This window comes from Rhincodon typus, chromosome 13, assembly GCF_021869965.1.
Source record: "Rhincodon typus isolate 14 chromosome 13, sRhiTyp1.1, whole genome shotgun sequence".
Lineage (NCBI taxonomy): Eukaryota > Metazoa > Chordata > Chondrichthyes > Orectolobiformes > Rhincodontidae > Rhincodon > Rhincodon typus.
The window spans coordinates 1,258,308-1,266,880 of NC_063344.1; the positions used below are offsets into that span (position 1 = coordinate 1,258,308).

The 8,573-nt window shown below is 41.2% G+C and overlaps 1 long non-coding RNA gene across 1 annotated transcript in view; it reads left to right on the forward strand.

Moving 5' to 3' along the window:
* LOC125484668 overlaps positions 1-4,708 on the forward strand; it is a 28,318-nt gene extending 23,610 nt beyond the window's left edge. The window contains exon 3 of the long non-coding RNA XR_007263481.1: positions 4,314-4,708. This is a non-coding gene — a long non-coding RNA (uncharacterized LOC125484668). The remainder of the gene's footprint in view (positions 1-4,313) is intronic.
* Positions 4,709-8,573: the final 3,865 nt, after the last annotated feature.

Genomic DNA, 8,573 nt, shown 5'->3' on the forward strand with positions numbered 1-8,573 from the left:
CAGCAGCATGTGGGGGAGAGCCCCGCAGCAGCACATGGTGGACACAGCCCCACAGCAGCACATGGGGGACACAGACCTGCAGCAGCACGTGGGGGAAACAACCCTGCAGCAGCACATGGGGGAAAGCCCCGCAGCAGCACGTGGGGGACACAGCCACGCAGCAGCACATGGGGGACACAGCTCCGCCCCAGCACATGGGGGAGAGCCCCGCAGCAGCACATGGGGGACACAGCCCCGCACCATTGTGCAGGTAGTTAGTGTGAGGCAGCAGGAGCAGTTAGTGTGAGGCAGCGAAGCGGTGGCCACGTCCCTGGGGCGACAAAGAGGCCGAGTCCCAGAGCAATCGATAGGCTGAGGGACATTCTCGGTGGCACAGTGTGAGCTGGGAAGCCTGGCGCAGGACTCTGGCAGAGGCATGCAGTAGCAGTCATAAAGAAAAGTTTGGACTCTCTTTAAGTTGTTTTTCTTTCACTACTTTATTCTAAGTTAATGTGAATGGCGCTTAATGCACAGTGACAGTACACACTTTTCACTGTATTTTATATTGAATGCACATGACAATAAAGTATAAAGGATATTGAATTCAATGAAGGGAAGCATGCCATAGGCCTTTTTCACTTCCTTATCTACCTGAGCTGTCACCTTCAGTGATCTGTGGACCTGCACACCCAGATCCCTCTGCATATCAATACTCCTACGGGTTCTGCCATTCTCTGTGTAATTTCCACCTGTACTTGACCTTCCAAATTGCATCACCTCACATTTGCCCAAATTTACCTCCATCTGCCATTTTTCTGCCCATGCCTCCGACTGATCTATATCCTGCCGATCCTCTGATAATCCTCCTCACTATCCTGCAATTTCAGCATGATTCATTACAAACTTGCTTCTAAAATGTAGAAATGTCCTTCCTGCCTTGCTATCATCATTTGACTTGCTCCATGAGGCACACTATTGCCAGGCATGCATCTTACCCCAAGTTCGAATAGTGACAGAGCACTGCAACATTGCACTCAGTGTCAGCAGTGGAGCTGAGATTGAGAGTTGGAGAGCTGTAATAGAAGCACAACTACGAAAAGTAGAACACAGAAATATTCATAGCTACTGAAAGCTGCTAAAAGTCACTGAAAAGGAAAATTAATCAAAGAACCGGGCCACAGCCTGGCTGACTGGGTGAGTCACAAAATGGCTGTAAATTTTCCTCTCTAGCATATAGTCCAAATCAATATGAATCAGGGTTGGCACAATGTCCTTTCAAAATGGCAAATCTACCAAATTGTGGCAGATGTAATTAACAAGTTGGAGCAAATAGAAGTAACTAAACTTCTAATAAAGATCAGAAAAAACTGTTAGAAGTTGTATGTTACACTCTAAAAGATAACTTTAATAAATAGAGATAACACAGTGTGGAGCTAGAGGAACGCAGCAGGCCAGGCAGCATCAGAGGAGCAGGAAAGTTGACGTTTTGAGTCGGGACCTTCTTCAGAAGGGTCACTTCTGAAGGGTCATTTCACTTTTCTGCTCCTCTGACGCTGTCTGACCTGCTGTGTTCCTTCAGCTCCACACTGGGTTATCTCTGACTCCAGCATCACCAGTTCTTACTATCTCTTCAATAAATAGAACTTGAGTCCAAACACTTCTCTGTGAGAGCTTTATCTCAGCAACAGTCTATAATACTGTCACTACATGGACGACTACCCTCCCATATTTATACTGCCAATTCAAACCCAATTAACTCCATTAATACATCCATCACCTGTTCCCTCATTCCATTACGTCTCAGGCATTTCTTCAGACCATATTGAATTCCACTCTCAACCTCTCTGAAGAACAGAAAATAAAACAAATGCAGGAATTTTAAATACCTTGAGGATGCATCTTGAACTTATATTGAATATAACATATAAAATGCATATGTTCAATGTTACAGCTCATTGTGAGAAAGAGTCCATGGATAGATATCATGGAATCACAGAATTGTTACATTGTGAAGGAGACTGCTCGATGCTTCCTGAAACATTATGCACTTCACAGACCCAGATAACATGACATCAGATTGTGAGCAAAAGAGAAACTCTCAAATGTAAAGGTGAGGCTCAATGATACAGAATGATACTTACCTGAGAGCACAAATGAATATAATACAGTGAAAAGTGTTGCTTTAGATGCTTTGCAGGCAAATCATATTATACAAGTGCATCAGGGTAACAGAACAGAGTGCAAATTACAGTGTTACAGCTACTGAGAAGGTGCAGCGAGAGATCAACATTAACGTTAAAGAGGTAATATCAAATATGAGGGCAAAATTACTTATGAATGACATTAGGCTACATCTATTATACAATGTAATGGAGCCAGAATTCCTATAAAGCCACTCTCTAATTAGACATCCTTCATGCAATTCCTTGTTTGTGCATTCTTGCCATGTGAAATTAAGGTTCATCACACTACACACTGACTCTAAGGGCTGAACTAAGTGGGTCTTTAGTTGTTTTGAGTTAGATCTCCAGCACCACCATATGCTTCCTTGAGCTACAAGGTAATCAAATGTCTGGCAGTCTCTTGTCCCGGCAGCGTTGCTGAACGCAGTGGTCGCTACCAAAATTACATTTCCCCATCATTCCCCAGCCATGGTTTAATTTATCTAATCTCTTTTACTCTTCAATCAGGTACAATGTAGTTAAGGCATTCAAATACTAGAAACAAAATGATGCTTGTAAGTATTCACCTGGACTTCCTACTCTCCTGTCATATCTTCAGTGAATCCACCCAGAAAAAGATGCCGTTACATTCTTTTTACCAGTGTCCCTGTGACAGTATTGTACCCTTTAAGAGAAAGGTGTTCTGCCCTGTTTCTCTTAAAGAAGAGTGTTGTCGCAGTGCTACTGGAGTGTCTCCTTCAGGCAAGCAGTTGGTAAACAGCTTGTGAATTCTCCCTGAGTGTTTTTAATCATAAGTGGGCTGGGTCAGGGCTTACACAGACTCAGGAAGGCTTTTAATTCTGCTTTCAGTCAGTTGAAAGCTTCTGTCAGCTGCTGAGAACTGTTAGAGTGAAGTCTTAGACAGCAAGACCCCCTCTTAAAAATCCTAAAGGGTCAGATTGTTTCTACCTTCTGGGCTGGAGAGAGATGGCATGTGAGAATCATAGCTGTTTTGTTGAATTGCATTTTTGCCAAAGGGTGTGTATGTGGGATGCTGTCGAAATTGGTACTGTTGATGATTAGTGGTTAAATAATACATTATCTTGTTAAGTATTTCAATGGAGTTAAAGTTATGCCTTTCTTTTGCATTTTAACTGTTGTAAGAATAAAATGTGTTCGATTAAAGCCGAATGGTGAACCAATCGAAAGATACCTGGAACACAGCACCTTATGCCTGCCTTTAAATAAATATGAATACTCCAGTCTAGGCTATCCCCTTACAATACTTTGGGATGTGGGAGAGGGTTCTAGTCTGGCCCATAACAGTCCCCAATCAGTTTCCACTGAAGTTTGGCATAAGATCACAGAAAATGTTCCCCATAGCTCATTGTCTATTCATTTATATTATGATGTGGTACAAGTTGTGCAGTAGGGACTTCAGTGGAAATACAGATTGGGAGAGCTGTAAAATGCACTGCTGATGCCCTATCAGTTAATTTATGCAAATGCACAAAGTAAAAACAACTCCAGTCAGTGTAAGCCCTGACCCAGCCCACTTATGGTTAAAAACACTCGGGGAGAATTCACAACGAAAGTTCTGAGGGAGGGTCACTGGACCTGAACCGTTAACTCTGTTTCTTTTTCTTCACGGACACTTCCAGACCTGCTGAGCTTTTCCAGCAACTTTGTTTTTGTTCCTGATTTACAGCATCCACAGTTCTTTTGGTTTTTATTCAATATTATGGGTGCTTTGAACTACTAGAGATTTTTATATATTTCAGTGTCAAACTATTTTGTTCATTCAAGCAAGTGAGCTCCAATGCCAGGACATTCACCCTCAATATGCAAACCCTGTGCGATATGGGTTTTGCCTCCAATTGCCTATTGTTACCTGGTGTAATGATGCTTACATTATCGTTCGCAACTCGGTGTGCATATCTTTGTATTGAAGAATTCAACAGAAGTTTATTATGGCATACTTCTATTAGCATGTCATGCTTCAAGTGAGCAAGTGATGATTCAAGTTGAGTTGGAGTTCGTGATCTTTATATCCCTAGCTCATATCTTATTATGAATGATGTTGTTTTGAGAATGTCTCCTGATGGTATGCTAACTCAGTTCTGAGGAAGTGTCACCGGACCCGAAACGTTAACTCTGTTTTCTCCTCCACAGATGCTGCCAGACCTGCTGAGCTTTTTGTGTCTCTTAGATACTGGCTGTGAGACAATGTGGACACTGGAACTAATGATGGGTCAACAACATAAACAGTAGAAATCACAACTCCTGCTCTCTTCAAATGCCTCTACTCTTATTGCCTCTATTACATAAGAATAATCATTGACTTAGGATATTGTGTGGCTCCCAAACAGAAACCATTACTTATGCAAATGGAATCAATAGGAATACTGTTTCCACCTTGATTGAAGAAGCTCTGTACCTTGTTATTTTGGATAATGTACAGGCATGAAAGAATTATTGGGTGGTTCTGCAATCATATAGTTGAAGGCAACAAAAACACTGTAACCCCATAGCCCTGTTTCTTTAAATTGCTCTCCAATCAAACATGGCGCCCTTCTCACTTATCACATGAAGGAATGCTTACATGAGTGCTCTCTGAGCACTTTGTGCATTCATTCTTATTAGATACATTTCAAAGCCTTCCTCTTTCTTATGCAGTCCTTCTGACACTGTGAAGTAGACACCGATTGTAAGAGAATTTATTCATTCGTGGGATGAGGGCGTCGCTGGCTAGGCAGCATTTATTGCCCATCCCTAATTGCCCATAGGGCTGTAAAGAGCCAACCACATTGCTGTGGGTCTGGAGTCACATGTAGGCCAGGCCAGGTAAGGATGGCAGTTTCTTTCCCTAAAGGGCATTAGTGAACCAGATGGGTTTTTCTGACAATCGATTCACGGACATCATTAGATTCTTAATTCCAGATATTTATTGAATTCAAACTCCGTCATCTGCCATGGTGGGATTCGAAACCAGGTCTCTGGATTAACAGTCCAGCAATAATACCACCAGCCATGGCCTCCAACAACATGTGATATCATACAACTTCATGGGAATGACTCCTGCAAAGACTCACCAGTAATATTAACCTTTTAAAAGAGCTGTGAGAGATTCATGGGCACACTGCTTACAGTTTTCTTCAAAATGTTAGATTTCTGAGAAGACGATTAAGCAAATTCACTTTAACAAAGAATGTCACTGCCCAACAGTGCAAAGCAATAAGACCGATGAGGGACCATCCCCTGAAAGGACTTGATTGTAGAATCAAACAGCACAGAGGAAAGCCATTTAGCACACCATACCTGTAAGAACTCTCTGAAAGAGCTATCCAATTGGACGCTCTACCTTTTCCTTACCCCTAACTTTGCGAATTCTTCTTTTTCAAGTAAATGTTTAGTGTTATTTTGAAAGCCAATCTGTTTCTATTCCTCCTTCAGGGAGGAATAGAATTCCAAATTCTATATAATTCGAATATAATTCCAAATTATATCATAAAACAATTTCATTCCCATCTCCTCTCTTGGAGACTTTCACCAATCACTTTCAATATGTGCCTTCTTTTACCAATAGTGACCTGCTTGTGAAAACTTTACCCATATCTATTCTATGAAAACCCAGTTTAATTTTGAATACTCTTACAATCTTTTCAAACTTGATCTGTTCCGCCAAGAGCTATCCTAACATTTACCATCTCTGGTCTCTGTACTGAACTGAAGCTTTCTATCCGTTCAGTCAATCTGTGAACCCTCTCAAAGGCCCAAACAGCTTTCTGAAATGTGAAGCCCAGCGTTGGAGAACAATGCACCAGGAGAGACCACACCAAAGGCTTTTCTTAATTGATGAAAATTTCTGCAAGGGGGTGGTAAACAAAAAGGTGTTGGGCTGTTATTTTTTGCTGGTTTTTAAACTGCAAAAGGAAAGTTGCATCTGCGCTGCACGCTGATGTAAAATTGATTATTTACTTTTCAAGCTCCAGCGTTCAGCAGCAAGGCTGTTGAGGGAGAACTGATTTTTCAGTTTGTCTAAACTAAAAAATGAGGTCAGTGATGAGACCTCAGTAATGTTAAGAGCTGTTTATTTACATGTTGTATGACAGATGATAGATAGTTATTATATGCAAAATGAAGCAGTATTGCAGAGATAGCTAACAGTCTGGTCACAGCTGCCATACTGATATCTACTGCATGGACTGAATCTGTCAGACAGAATTAATATAATTAGTTTTCAAAGCTCACTCAACTTTGACCAGCTGCTTACTTGTGATGTCTTTACCCATTTACACACTTTTACGATTCGAAAACAGTGGCAAATATTTCTGCATACGCAGTCCAGGAGTGGATGGAGTCTTATAAAACTAGGACCCTCATAAATATGCATTAAAACATATACATCGACTGTCAAATCAACTGCACTTTGTCACTGGTAACAACGCACCTGACAAATAACATTTGAAAAAATAGTCACTTCATATTTGCAACATGACAAATTCCTGTTTAAATCAATCATTGCAGTTGTGAATTTGTACTGATAGTGATTGTAACGACGTCAGCCAGGTGAAAGTCATAAAATATGAGTTCCCTGATTGGGGCTGTTAATCTGGTCCAATCAGGGAGCCCTGGCTGACATATATAAACAGGAGGGTCAGCGGTTCTGTTCACTCTGAAAGCTGACTCTGAGGGAGCAGGATCAGTGTCAAGGACTCTCCACATGTAAATAAAGGGTTACTTAGTGATGGCTTCTGTGGAGTTATTTCAGTACTACCTGTAACTATTTATCTTTGGCACCAGTTACACATTTGGTTTGTGTAGACCTTGTGGGGCACAGTTAAAATGAGGGCAATCTTTATATTGGGATTTACTCCCTGATTTCGTTTGGAGGTTGGAGCAGGAAAGCAGTGCTTTCTCGATTTGGCCAAACCTGCCAAGAGCTGAAAGGTGGGCCACAAGAGGTCAGGCAGGGAGGTTGTAAAAAGCTTATTCGAGATGTCTTTGTAGATAAAAGTGTGGACCTCAATGCTTATTCTCCCTTTGACCCTGACTGGTGAATATTTGAGATGGAATTATATAATGTTTGAAGCACAGATATAGGTGAGTTGATCTGACTTATTTATTGTCACATGTGCCTAAGTACAGTGAAAACCTTTGTTTGTGAGCAGTACAGGAAGATCATTGTAAGCAAGGACAGACAGCTCATAGGGTGAAAAAAACTTGGACAGAGCAAGGCATACAGATCACACTACACTGGATATGTGCTAGACACAAACAACATTAACGAGATCAGCATTATTTGAAATTAGAGAGTCCATTCATCAGTCTGATAACAGCAGGGAAGAAGCTGTTCCTGAACCAGTTGGTGTGTGTGTTTTCAAGCTTCTGTATCTCCTGCCTGACAGAAAAGGTTGTAGGAGATCATTACCAGGGTGGGAGGGGTTTTTTTAAAGTTTTCTCTTTGCAGCTAAAGACATGAACTTCTCATGCTGTTCCTTTCTTCCTTATCTTTTTATCCAGCTTTCCCTTACAGTAATATGGCAATATGCCTTTATGGTGTTCACCTCAACCACTCTCAGTGAAAAAGTTTCTGCGAATTCCAGATTGGATTTTGTATGCACAGAACAAGCTGAAAGACATTTACTGCCAAAGTATTTCACAAATAATGCAACAGGAAGGGAATGAGGTGAAGCTGATAAATGGTTTCAGAAATGCAGCAGCTGGGGATAACTAAAGATAGAGGGTTTGATTGACACAGTGCTGCAGCAGAATCACACAGGAAGTCCAGCAAAGCCCATCTCGATGTCAGGACCAAACTCACTCAGTTAATGAACAAGGTGGAGACTCAATTTCATCCAGGCTAAAGTGGCAGTGCACGAAGGGAGAATTCCAGTGCTGAAAATTCTACTTTCATATAAGATCTGCTCAGATAGATTCACAAGCTGTGATAACATTACACGGAGGACAGCATAAAATATTCCTAATGAAATGGCTCTTCAATTAACACAAATAAAATCAGATTATATGGTTATTGACTCTCACACTTTTCATGAAACATCGATAAGTACTAATGGTCAGACGTGAACAGGCTCAAGGAGCTGAATGGACTGTTTACATGATGCTACATTCTACTCCATAATGACAGTGGCTTCACTTTAATGAGCTATTCCCAGATTATAAATTGTATTGAATCATAGTCAAGATACAATAAAGCACAGTATGAATAGACCTTGGGCTTAATTTTATCAAAATTTGTCAAAGTGTTAATTTTGCAGCGTTCCAAGGAAGGTTTCTCTCTGTGAGCTCTACTCAGATATCTTACACAATTCTCCATTCTCACCTCTCATAAATGTGTCAGGCCTCAATGGTGCAACTCTCACACAATCATGTGTTCACTTGCTGCATCTGGAACCTTCTGGAATTGCATTC